The 13,788-nt window shown below is 43.1% G+C and overlaps 1 protein-coding gene across 4 annotated transcripts in view; it reads left to right on the top strand.

The window, feature by feature from the left end:
• The window catches only part of CDK19 (cyclin dependent kinase 19), a 166,284-nt gene that overhangs the window by 64,275 nt on the left and 88,221 nt on the right, over positions 1–13,788 (top strand). The gene's annotated exons all lie outside the window — the stretch shown is intronic.

Genomic DNA, 13,788 nt, shown 5'->3' with positions numbered 1-13,788 from the left:
TTAGCAGGGAGCTGGCTGTGAAGCAGAGTGGCCAGGACCCAAAATGGGGCTTCTGTATGAGATGCCGGCACACTACTACCCCTGATCTTATGCTTTTTAAATACTTATACTGAACTATATAATTTAGTGATAAATTTTACTGGTCACCAGAAAAGTAAGTTGATCATTATAGGATAATTCCTTAATGAAAAATGTCTCCTCCCCTTCTCCTGTTTATATGATGCACTGGAACATCTAAGAAGTGGTTGTCTGTAAGACTACCTACCATATACTGAGGATTTACTAGGTAGCAGGCTTACTAAATATTTGGAGCATTTGTTTAATTTTTATATCAATCTTATGAAACAAATACGTGCATGCCCATTTTACACAACAGACAGACAAAACCATAATCATGGCTTTGAATGCATATTATTATATTATTATCTTCTTTAATAAAGGTTGCTAATTAGGGCTTTATTATAACTCTTGAGGATTTCTGTCTCTGTTATTAAACATTTAAATGCTATTTAAAAATTAGACAGCTGTTGATGTCCATTTCTGTAAGAATTTCTGTCTGTGATTTAAAAACTGTCATGTGAATAACCAACGCACAGAGGCAGGCTTCTGCTTCACTCTGGTGGAAATACCACTTTGTCACTTTCATCCATAGGGGAAAAAAAAAACTCATATAAAGGATTGCTTAGGCCTAGAAATCAGTCTACCTTGTGCTTAAGTTAATGCCAACTTGTAGCGTCCTTATCTGTGAAGGCTGGGAACTGCAAATTCCCTTTTAGTGATAAATTCTTTGGTTCTAGAACAAGAGCCTGCCTCTGGACTCTGTGTGCCTGCAGAGCAGAGATCTTGTTTCTCTCATCGAGCGCGCACGCAAGTGCCCCATCAGTAAATGCACCAAGGAACAGAATAGAAGTACTGTATTAGGGGTCTTTGAATCTGAGTTCACTTTGAAATGTAAGTGTATTATTTTAAAAATTGCAGGGTGCTATTGTTTTCTTAGACAAGATTAATATTTATTTTCATTGGAAAGTCAGATTTACAAATGGAGAGAGAGAAAAAGATCTTCCATATGCTGGTTCACTCCCCAAGTGGTTGCAACAACCATATCTGGGCCGAGATGATCCACAGCCAGGAGCCAGGAGCTTCTTCTGGGTCTCCCATTCAGGTACAGTGACCCAAGGCTTTGGGCTGTCCTCTACTGCTTTCCCAGGTCACGAATAGGGAGATGAATGGGAAACGGAGCAGCTTGGACATGAACTGGCATCCATATGGAATCCTAGCATATATGGGGTGAGGATTTTGCCACTGAACCATTGCACCAGTCCTGAAACTTTACTCTTAAAGTCATTCATAGACTTCATGTTGTTATTGAGAGTTTACAAACTGTGCAGTTTCTGGGTTATACAGTGCTTTATCACTGTGTTAGCCTGTCTTCCCAGGAACATTAGCAAGTGGTCAGATCGAAAGTGGATCATGTTCTCATTCTCGAATTGTTGCTTGCCAGTGTCACAGATGGCAGCTTAACCTACTGTACCACATCCCCAGCCCCTCAGGCATGGGATTTCAACAGGCAGTAGGGGAGAGGGGATGATAGCACTCAGCTTGTTGCGGGAGAGGAGAGAGATGGAGCAGGCCTGACACATTAGATTGTTGTTTCCCTCAGTCAGTCTTGCATTGCGGAGAGACTCTGCTCTGTCATTCATCCTTGCTCAGTTTTCAGTATTGTTTATTTGAAATACGGAATGCTAGAGACAGAGACTTGTCATGCATAGTTTACTCCTCAAATGCCTGCAGTAACTGAGGCTGGACCAGGCTGAAATCAGGAGCCTAGAGCTCAGTTCAGGTTTTACGTGTATGTGGCAGGGACCGAGCTCCTTGAGCCATCTTCACTGACTCCTAGGATGTGTACTAACATGAACCTGGAGTTCATAGCATAGCCAGGACTCAACCCCAGCCAGTCCAGCGTGGAATTGTGGGTGTCCCAAGCTGCAACATAAGCATGGTGCCAAATGGCCAAATGCCCGCCCCTCTCCTCAGTTCGTTCAGAGTGTATGTATGTGTCTTCAAGCATCCCAGCACTGGTGCTCCTGTGCTGAGAAGCAGAATATACTGTCATGGACTGCCACCTGTCACCTGCAGCGGCAGCCCGTGGGGAAGGACATGACAGGCAGAGGATTTCAGCCCTGTTGCTTCTGTTGCTTCCACAGTGGCACAGCCGGCTGCTGCATCAACTTCAGTGGAATGCTTGGAGCTTCCCTTTTGGCATAAAAGAATAAGCCTTTGCCTTTAAACTTATGGAATGGAATGGATAGAATGTATGTTTGCAGAGAACTCTGAGAAGCACTTAAAATGTCTGTCAGCAAGGCTCTGATTCTATTTCTGTCAACCTTCCTACTATTTTGTCAAATTTCATGTGTTGAAAGTTGAGACACATCTGTTTAGTCTCACTAAGAGTATTTAATTCTAGCATTCCAGTCATTTTCATGTTTTTTTTTTCCCCCAAGGCAAGTTTCTTCTTGAAGATGTGTTCAACTTTAGGAAAGTAGAGATTTGTAGAAAAAGATGTGTCATGAAGATAGTTATTTTACTATTTTTTAAAAGGGGGGAAATCAGCTATAGTAACGTTTTTGTTAAAAGTGCTAATAGGACCTGGTGCGATAGCCTAATGGCTAAGGTCCTCACCTTGAACATGCCAGGATCCCATGTGGGCGCTGGTTCTAGTTACAGCAGCTCCACTTCCCATCCAGTTCCCTGCTTGTGGCCTGGGAAGTAGTCGAGGACGGCCCAGTGCTTTGGGATCCTGCTTCCGCGTGGGAGACCTGGAGGAGGCTCCTGGCTCCTTGCTTCGAATATGCACAGCACCGGCTGTTGTGCTCACTTGGGGAGTGAATCATGGTACGGAAGATCTTCCAGTCTCTCCTCCTCTCTGTACATCTGCCTTTCCAATAAAATAAATAAATCTTTAAAAAATACCAAGAATAGTTTTTTAGTAGACTTTTAATATGTTGTATTATAATTTCAAAGTTTGGCATGTGTTTTAGGAGAATAATTCTAAATAGGTTAAACTTGAGACTACGTTTGAGCCAGATCTTTTCTTTGGTGTGACCCTTGTATTCTTCATAAAAACAAATAAAAAATGTTCCTCTTGGGATTGAGGACTGGTTGAAGGGTACAGTGTGTTTTTATCATGTACTATATTTTTTCCAGTATATATTTAGTGCCATTGGTAAAATAGTATCACTGGTAACGTTTAGAATTAAAAATAAAATCTTGTGAGAACTAGGGGGTGCATTCACTGTTATTTTAGGAAGGTTATGGGAAGTTGACCCAGGACCAAGTGCATGATGAGACCCACGCTGTGGCGTGCTTCCTCTCCTTGCAAGAGCTGGAAAGGTGCAAGGAGCACGATAGCAAATGGACCCTGTACTTTTTCATTAGCTCATGTGTTTCTGACAGTGCCCAGCATTGTATTGCATATCTGAGTGTCTATTATTCTCCAGGTATTGTGCTAAATGCTGAAGCTGTAATAGTACAGAAACAAAATTTCCCATTTCTCTCAAAAAGTTTATAGCTTTGACAGAGACAGATAAGAAACCATTTTTCAACATGATGTCATCTCTCCTGTGACGGCTTACACGTGGTGCCAGAGGAGCGCCTCCTCTGTCCTTGCCTACCTGGGAGACTGGGGATTCTGTTGCTGCCTACATCAGAAAGACAGATAGCAGCTCCCTGAGTGAAGGAGAGAGTGCAGAATTTGGCCAAAGAAAGGACATGCAGGAAAGTCCAGAAATTACCTAACATAGGAAACAGTCCAAGTGCCTGTCAATAGGAGAATAGCTGAACTTTATGCTGTATCTATAGACTGAATTACCGCTTAACTGTACACAAGGAAAACTGATAACACAGTAACGTGGACAGTCTTGGAGGTCTGTGGCCTGTGGGTTAAGATGCTAGTGAAGAACGGCTGTGTCCCTCATTGGAGTTTACGTTAAATGTCGTGCTTTGGCTGCTGACTCCAGCTTCCTGCTAAGGTACCTTTCTTGAGGTAGCAGTAATGGTTCAAGTGTTGGATTTCTAGATTCCTGCCACCCATGTGGGAGAACAGGGTAGAGTTCTCAGCTCCAAACTACTGCCTCCTGGCCATTATGGGAATTTTAGGAGTAAATCATTGTATGGAAGCTGTTCTGTGCATCTCTACATCTCAAAAACTGAACAAATGAATTTTAACAATTGGGTGAGTAAAAGAAGCCAGGCATAAAAGAATGGAGACAGGTATAATGCCATAAATGTGAAATTCAAAAAGAGACAGAACTGTTTATTGTGATAGAGATCAGATTAATTGGCACCTGGTGTGGAAGAGAAAGGGGCATTTGGGAACTTTATAGGGTGATGGAAGTATTCCAAGTCTTGATCTCGCTGGTGCTTACACAACCATATCAAAGTTTATCAAAGTTCAGGTTGGTCATTTAACACCTGGGCATTTTCCTGTAAATCACTTTTATCCCAATAAAGTAGTAAAAAAAAAAAAAAGAAATAACGGGGCCTGACACCGTGGCCTAGCAGCTAAAGTCCTCACCTTGAACGCACCGGGATTCCATATGGACACTGGTTCTAATCCCGACAGCTCCACTTCCCATCCAGCTCCCTGCTTGTGGCCTGGGAAAGCAGTCCAGGATGCCCCAAAGCTTTGGGACCCTGCACCCGCATGGGAGACCCAGAAGAGGTTCCTGGTTCCCGGCTCCGGATCAGCGCAGCACTGGCCGTTGTGGTCACTTGGGGAGTGAATCATGGGACAGAAGATCTTCCTCGCTGTCTCTCCTCTTCTCTGTATATCTGATTTTGTAATAAAAATAAATAAATCTTTTTTTTTAGATTTATTTTTGTTATGTTTTTATTGGAAAGGCGGATATACAGAGAGGAGAGACAGAGAGGAAGATCTTCCGTCCTATGATTCACTCCCCAAGTGAGCGCAACGGGCCGATACTATGCCGATCCGAAGCCAGGAGCCTCTTCCGGGTCTCCCACGCGGGTGCAGGGTCCCAAAGCTTTGGGCCGTCCTTGACTGCTTTCCCGGGCCACAGGCAGGGAGCTGGAAGGAAAGCGGGGCTGCCGGGATTAGAACCAGCGCTTATATGGGATCCCGAGTGTGCAAGGCGAGGACTTTAACCACTTGCGCCACCACGCCGGGCCCACAAAATAAATAAATATTTTTTAAAAAAAGAAATTACAGCTAGGGAGCTTGATCCTTTATGGAAGGAAAGAAGCCTCATATGATTAAAAGGAAGAGTTGAGGGCAGGAGGTTGAAAAGTTAAATTAGGGCCATCTTCAATGACATTGTAAATTACTAAATATCCCAAGAGCTTCAGCAAGCCACTGAAAGATTTGTTTTTAATTTATTTATTTTTACTATAAAGTCACATTTACAGAGAGAGAGACAAAGATCTTCTATTTGCTGATTCACTTCCCAAATGGTCGTAACAGCTGGAGCTAAGCCAATCTGAAACCAGGAGCTAGGAGCATCTTCTGGGTCTCCCACAAGGTTGCAGAGTCCCAAGGCTTTGGGTCTTCCTCTGCTGCTCTCCCAGGGTACAAGCTGGGAGCTGGATGGGAAGTAGAGCAGCTGGAACATGAACTTGTGTGCTTATGGAATCCTGGCACATGCAGAGTGAGGACTTGAGCCAATAGACTACCATACTGGGCCCGCATTGACGGATTTTAGGAGGACATTACTGAGTTTGAATATGAAAACTGTCTTTGCCTACCCAAATGGATTGGAGTTGCACAAAAGTGGTTGAAGGACCTGTTGAGAAACTTGCTGAAGCCCAAGTGCAAGGTGATGGTGGTGCTTTATATTGGAGTGTCGCAGAAGCTCTGAAGAGAAATATTCAGAGTTAAGAGACAATCAGGAAGCAGAAGGCTAGATTGGCTCTAAGGTTTCACTGTTGGTCAGCTTAGTTGGAGTTTATTGAGTAATAAAGCAGGGATGGTTGAGATGTGGAGAATCAGATAAAGATGGTAAGCTGATTGCTTGGTTTTGGTAAAAACTTAAAAGGTCATAAAATAGGGGTGGCACCATAGCATAGTAGGTTCAAGTCATTATCTGTGATGCTATCATCTCTGTGGGTGCTGGTTTGAGTCCTGGCTGCCTCACTAACAATCCAGCTCTCTACTTATGTGTATGGGAAAGCAGCAGAAGATAGCCCAAATCCTTGGGCCCTTCCACCTTGCACCCTTATGCCAGTGCCATGTTCATGGCTTTAGAGGGGACCACCTCTGGCTGTTGCAGCCATTTGGGCAGTCAACCAGTGAATGAAAGATTTTTGTCTTCCCTTCGCTGTGTAACTGCTCTTCAAGTAAAAATAAATATATTTTTAAAAATTGCATAATATTAATGTAATAATTAGAAGTCAAAGAATGTTATACAATTTTAAGGAATGTAGTCCGAATCGTTATATCTCTGTTTCAGCTGTTTATTATTCTCATTTCTCTCTATGAAGAAATGTTTATCTCTATGAAGGGACATATAATTTGTTATTCACAGTCTATATAAAATACAACTGTTGAACATTGAATCGTCTACACAAATAGGAAAGAAAACATTTTACTCCAGGGAAGTTTCATGGAAGGCCTTCGGTATAACCCTTCCTATTCATTGTGAGTAGCTCACAACATGTATTGAAATAACCTATGTGACCCCTTCCAAAGGGGCAGTACGGAGGACTTAAGGGCTAGTAAATTCTTCTCTAAAAAATTGAGATGTAATGTATAACAAATCCTATACAATTAATCTTTTAAAATGTTTAACTTATTGGAGAGGCAGAGAGAGAAAGACAGTGTGAGTTTGCCAGTATTGGTGGACTTTTCATTTGGCCAAAATGATTAGTGTTGAATCAGGGTCAAAGCTGGGGATGCATTCCTGCCCTTCCATGTGGATGGCTGGAGCCCAGCTGCATGAGCTGTCAGCATTGTCTACTAGGCTCTTTGCTGACTAGAAGCAGGAGCTGGAGCTGACCATTGAAAATAGATATTCCAGTGTGGACAGTGGTTGTTATTAAAATTTGTTAATATTTATTTGAATGACAGAATAACACAGAGGGGAAACAGAGGAAGAGATCTTCAATCTTCAGGTTCACTCTCCAAATGGCCAGAATAGTTAGGACTGGACCAGAGTGAAGCCAGGAGTCCTGGACTCCAACTGGGACTCCTGTGTGAGTGGCTGGAGTCCAAGCACCTGAACCATCTTCTGCTGCCTTCCTAGGCACATTAGCAGGAAGTTTTAAGTGAAGCAGTCAGGACTCCAGTGTGCCGTGCCACAGTGCTGCCCCTTGGCTGTCTTAATGTGGCTAAATGCCTGCTCTCAATACTTTTAAGAAATATGTTTCCTTGATATTTTAGTTTTATCACACAGTTGTGAGGCTGTCATCACTACCTAATTCCAGACCATTTTCATTATCACAAACAAACCTTATACTCAATAGTACACAATAGTAGTTGTTTCCATTCTTGCTCACCCATCCCCTGGCAACCACTAACCCACTCACTCTCTATTGATGTGCCTGTGTTTTCTTTACGTTGGCATGTCTCATATGTCACCACAGCTAGCGAACCTACTCTGTAGACTGGGAAGGTCATTGCTTCTTGAATTGTTCTGTCATCGAGGAGCTCAGATGCTGTGGGGCTGGTGATCTGGTGAAATGGACGTTCTCATTCAGTGGGTTTGGGACAAGCGTGCCTGGGGATCTGGGGGCAGTTCCAGCCTGTTATCCCCCCAGCCCTTGCCTTCTGCTGCACAGCAGCATGCAGAATTTGGCACATATTCTTTTGAAAAAGAGAATAGGCAGCTATGCCAACTTCCTAGTAGTATATTAACACCAATGTGGCATTGAGGTCTGGAATCTCTGCCAGCTGTTGGCTGCTTTTCTCCCAGCAGTGTAACACTTGGCCTAGGTACAAGTCAACCTAGGCAGTTGCCTACAACTGGAGTCACTGTCTTTCAAGATGAAAGTTAGCCTGGTTAAGCCGAGTGCAGAAAAATATTTTGAGAAACTGATTGTGATTCCTCCCCTCCTTCTCCACCTAGTTTAGGTATATAATAAATCACAGCAAGGGAAGTTGGGTTTGCTTTTAAAACTCCAGATGAAGGCAGAGATGTGGACTTAGCCGCCTGTCCACGTTGATAGAGGGAAAATTCCCAAATTGAAGGTAACTAAATGATTTTTGCTGTTACTGTTTATCTTAATATAAAGCTGTATTAGTATCTCTGCTGAGTATGTGAAGACATTTGAAGTAGTTAACAAATGTTTATTTAGTCCTGCAACTAATGGTTTAAGAACACAAAATCAGTCAAGTATAAAATCATAGATTTTGTGTCCGACAAGTTTAGATTCCTATCCTAGCTCTTCTTAGTAGCACTGTAGCCTTAGATAAATTACTAATTTCTCGTCATCTGTAGAAGTAGGAAGAATAATGTTTACCTAACAGAGTTTTTGGAAAAATCAAGGGAGCTAGCCTATGAAAGTGACATACCTTGGTGCTTGGCATGTAGGAATCATGAAAAATTAGGCATGACTATTGGCTACTCACTGTGTGTTGACTGTGTATTAGGCCCTGTGCATCTGTCAGAAAGGATATTTAATGAACATGTACACAGTGTGATTAACATTAAGGAGAATCTGGGCCCGGCGCGTAGGCGGAAGTGGTTAAAGGTCCTCGCCTTGTACGCCTGGGATCCCATATGGGCGCCGGGTTCTATCCCGCAGCCCCGCTTCCCTTCCAGCTACCTGCCTGTGGCCTGGGAAAGCAGTCAAGGACGGCCCAAAGCTTTGGGACCCTGCACCCGCGTGGGAGACCCGGAAGAGGCTCCTGGCTTCGGATCGGCATAGTATCGGCCCATTGTGCTCACTTGGGGAGTGAACCATCGGACGGAAGATCTTCCTCTCTGTCTCTCCTCTCTGTATATCCGCCTTTCCAATGAAAAAATAATAAAAATAAATCTTTAAAAAAAAAAACATTAAGGAGAATGATGTTGCCATGATGGAGTCACAGGGACACCACCTATCCTTATGCATCAAGGAGAATTTCCCCAGGAAAGTGACACTGGTGTAGGCATTGAAGGATGAACAGCAGCCCACTAGGAAAGGGCTAGCAGAACACTGTATGAAAGCCTGAGGCAGCCTTTGTAGCATACCTGATGGCAGGGAGGGTGTGAGGGTGCTACAGGTGAGGAAGGAGGAGGGACAGAGCTGTCTGCAGGACCATAATTGATGGCTGGATAGATGTTGTTTTAGATCTTGGAATTTAGCAGGGGATTTATTTGATGTAACTCGGTTTTTATGTTAATGCTCAGATTGTGACATCAGTGGAGAAGAATAGAGATGGAGAAGAAGATACAGAGAAAATTATTAGAAATTCATTACAGAACTCAAGGCTGGGAAAAATAGAAGGAAGTGGAACATTCTTTAGAGATATACCTGAAGCCATATTGATTTGGAGTTGGGTAGCAAGGGAGAAGGAGAGGAGGCAAACATCTCTAGGTTTTTGGGTTTTTTCTTTGTTAGTTAGTTAATTGAATACATGGCATTGGCTCTTTCTAAGAGAAGAACTTTGTAAGGAAACTAATTTGGAGTGGAGAGAGTTGTTTTTAAGGAGATGTTTAGTTTTGAATTCCATTGAGACCTTTAAGGGGAGGGGAACAATGATGGCCTGGGCGCTGAAAACAATTGCACATCAGCAGTGTATGACTTGGTTGTTCCTCTATTCCAGTTTTAGTATGTGTGCTACTAAAGTGAGACCAGTTGTTTCTCTGTGGAAGCTTAAAAGCTGGCTGGGAAGAAAAGGCACATTGGAAAGAAGGTTTTAATTTAAAAAATGGATCGATCTCTAATCAGTTGATTCCCTCCCCAGATACAACACTTGCAACTAAGCCATAACCAAGAGCTAGGATCTTTGCCTGGGTCTCCAGTGTGGGTAGCAGAAGCCCAAGTACTTGGTTTTTACCAACCCCAGATCCTTTGATTCACTTACAAGTAGAAATTGGAAGGACAAAGTGCAATCTAGATGTACTGGGACACTTTAAGTCCGGTGGGAAGAAGCTCTTGGGTTGGCTTCAATAAAGAGAACAGGAAAAGGTTTTTCTGGAATTTGGAGGCATGGTGGTTCTGCTATGGTACAGGATACTTGGGTCTACACCTGCCTGGAGTTCTGATTCATCCCCTTTAGTGTACCACATTTCAGTTTGTATTTAGGCTGGTGTTCTGCACATAGCTCTCTCTTTTTTTAAATTTTATTTTTGATGATGATTACACAGTTGAGAATGTTACATGCCTGTGTGGACCATGTATTAGGGTGGTAAGGATGAGGAATAGGAGAAAATGAACAAGACCATTGTTTCCAATTTTCTTTTTTTTTCTTTTTTTTTTTTTCCTTCCTGTATCTGGGGGAAGAGGAGAGGAAGGGGAAAACTCGCACCCAGCATCCTAACTGTGTCATTACCCGGGGATGGGGGACGGCCACCCGATGTAGAGCATTGAGGGTTCAGCTTAAGTGATTTCGATAGTTGTGAAATGTTGATTTCATTGCTCCAAAGTTGAGGAAATCCTTCCAAGGTTCATTGGTTGACATAATCCACTTTAAAGTCTCCATTTGCCCAAATACTTGCTGTCAATGCTTGGCCAGGAGAGTTGTCCAATATTTTCTGCCCTCCATCCTTTGTTATGGTACTAGATGTCCTCTGCAGGTCCCAATGAACTGCCACATCACCCATGTGCATTTGGCCATGCCATTCACTGCACTGTCTTCAGCAAATGAGGAGGCCCAGTTCTGACACATGCACTCCACGGTTTGACCTGCATTTCTCCCCATAGTTAGAGTTTTGAGTTCAGGGATCCAGCTGGGAAAGTTCCCAAAGAAACTTCACCAGAGGTGACCTCAGAACTGACTCCTGTGTGTGCCAGCCAGTATATGGTCCGGTTTAGTCTGTCACGTACATAAGCCTACATATACACTGGTGGTCGCAGTTGCCCAGTCTGTTCTGTCTCCAGTCCCATCTTTTATGCAAAAAAGTGGATGCTGCAGCCCAGTCCAACCTCGTGCACTGAACACTCGGCCCTCATGTACACCAACAGGAACTGCAGCACAGTTGGAACGACCCCAAATAACCCCCTCCAGACCTGCCCCTAGCCCCAGTTCCTGTGCACGCCCATATGTGCAGCAGACTAGTCCAGTCTGTCCCACATCTCTTGGCTTTTGTACACACCAGTGGGTGCTGCAGTCTAGCTCAGCTCAACAGACCACACTGTCTAGCCCACATTTAGACTGTTGGTTGCTACTGCCTATCCAGTCATGTTCACCCCAGTCCTACCTCTCCCGTCCAAGTTTTGTTTCTCACTCATTTGTAGGCTTGTTGCTGTAAACAGAAATACAGTTATTTCCTAATACAGATCAGATACACTTAAACTCAGAATTCAAAATTATCCATTTAAGGCTTGAAACTCTCCCCTTGCCCATCTTAGGTATTTTTATTTATTTATTTATTTATTTTGATTGGAAAGGCAGATTTACAAATAGAAGGAGAGACAGAGAGGGAAAGATCTTCCATTCGCTGATGCATTCCGCAAGTGGCTACAGCAGCAAGAGCTGAGCTAATCTGAAGCCAGAAACCAGGAGATTCTTCTGGGTCTCCGACATGGGCGGAGGGTCCCAAGGCTTTTGGCCATTCTCAACTGCTTTGCCAGGCCACAGGCAGGGAGCTGGATGGGAAGTAGAGCAGCTGAAAGATAACCGGCGTCCATATGGGATCATGGCTCATGTAAGGCAAGGACTTCAGCCACTAGGCTACCATGCTGATCCTCCAGTGTAGATATTTATAGTTGGCATTGAACACATCCAGGTTTGCCTGGTGTCATCTCTCACCCAGTGCCCTGTGTTTGGTTTCTCCAGGTGTGTGCTGAAAGAGGGCTCAGGGTGCTCTGTGACTCAGGACGCGTCCAGGCCCTGACCTGGGACGTTGCTTTAGTCCTGTGCTCCCCCTGTCTCCTGGAAGAAGGTCCTGAGAGCATCTATTCTTAATCAAAACAACTGCTGTTATTTTGCCTTTGCTAATCCTCTCTTATTATCTCCTAAACTGTTTTCTAATATTTTCCCTCCCAAGTACAAGGGAAAAAAGTGTGCGAAGGATGTTATTGTGTGATTATAGCAGAAGAATTGAAATGCTGGGGATTATCTTTTTTTTTTTTTCTTTCTGCCTAATCAGATGGGAGCAGGTTTTCTCATTGTTCTTTGAAGCTACTGGTGCTTTAAAATGATATTAAAATGTTGTTCCCATAGCAACATCTTACTAGTTTCTTACGGCAAACACTGCATCTTTTACAAGTTAGATTGAAAAAGAAATGCTTTCTGAGAGAGTTTATTTATAAATCGAGCCAGAACTTAATTGTTTATCTTTTAAAGCATTGCTAAGCATAATGTAACAGAAATTTTGCATATTGATATAAAGTGTGCTTCACAGTGTTTCTTGCTTAGGAAGAAAATCTATCTGAATTAGCCAAAACCTGCATTCCTAGGTTTGGGTTTTGTGGTGCAACACAGTTAGCCACTGCTTGGGACCCAGCATGGTGATTTGCATCCCTGCTGCTCTGCTTCCAATACAGGCTCCTACTGATGTGCCTGGGAGGCAGCAGATGATGGTTCCAGATCTTAAGATCCTGCCACCTCTCTGGGAGGTCTGTATGGAGTTCCTTATTCCTGCTTTGGCCTGGTCCAAACTTGGCTATTGGGGGCAGATATATTCATTTATACATACATAAATTTTATTTCCCACCAAAAAAAAAAAAAAAGGAAGGAAGAAAGAAAGAAAACCAACTAGAATTCTCAGCATGCTCCCTCTCATAATTAGATTTGAGTCACTTGAATAGAAAGCTTAAGTCCTGCTGAACATTGGCTAAATGATTTAGGATTTCAGGGTGGGTGTTGTGGTTTATCCAGTAAAACTACTGCCTGCAATGCCAGCATCTCATCTGGGCCTGAGTTCAAGTCCCAGCTACTCTACTTCTGATTCAGCTCCCTGGTATTATGCATGGGAAGATCAGAATATGGCACAACTTTTGGACTTGTGCACCCATGTGGGAGACCTGGAGGAAGCTTCTGGCTCCTGGCTTTGGCCAGGCCCAGCCCCAGCCATTGCAGCCATTTGGGGAGTGAACCAGTGGATGGGAGATGGAAGATCTCACTGTCTTTTCTTCTCTTTCTGTTACTTTGCCTTTTGAATAAATAAATTACATTTTGTTCACGATCCATGCCTATGAGGCTTTCTTTTTCGAAACCAACCAATTTTATAAAATTGGTGTTAAGATATTTTAAAGCTTTTACATTTAAATTGCCTTGTTACCTGTCTTATATTTTTCCCGTTTATCTTAATAATATTCAGTTGCATCTAGATAATTGCTTTGTTATTTTTTAAGAGGTGTTATGAAGATGTTGTGTTTATAACTAAAACTATTAGTCTCATAGTTTCCTTTGCTTTTTTTTTTTAAAGATTTATTTATTATTACTGGAAAGACAGATATACAGAGAGAAGAAGAGACAGAAAAAATTTTCTATCTACTTATATATTCCCCAGGTGGCTGCAGTAGTTGGAGCTGAGCTGATCTGAAACCAGGAGCCAGGAATTTCCTCCGGGTCTTCCATGTGGGTGCAGGGTCCCAAGGCTTTGGGTCATCCTCCACTGCTTTCCCAGGTCACAAGCAGGGAGCTGGATGGGAAGTGGAGCATCCGGGACACGAACTGGCTCCCAC

This window comes from Ochotona curzoniae, unplaced genomic scaffold (assembly GCF_017591425.1).
Source record: "Ochotona curzoniae isolate NIBS_2020 unplaced genomic scaffold, NIBS_Ocur_1.0 contig_3819, whole genome shotgun sequence".
Lineage (NCBI taxonomy): Eukaryota > Metazoa > Chordata > Mammalia > Lagomorpha > Ochotonidae > Ochotona > Ochotona curzoniae.
This window is presented reverse-complemented; position numbering and strand designations above follow the sequence as displayed.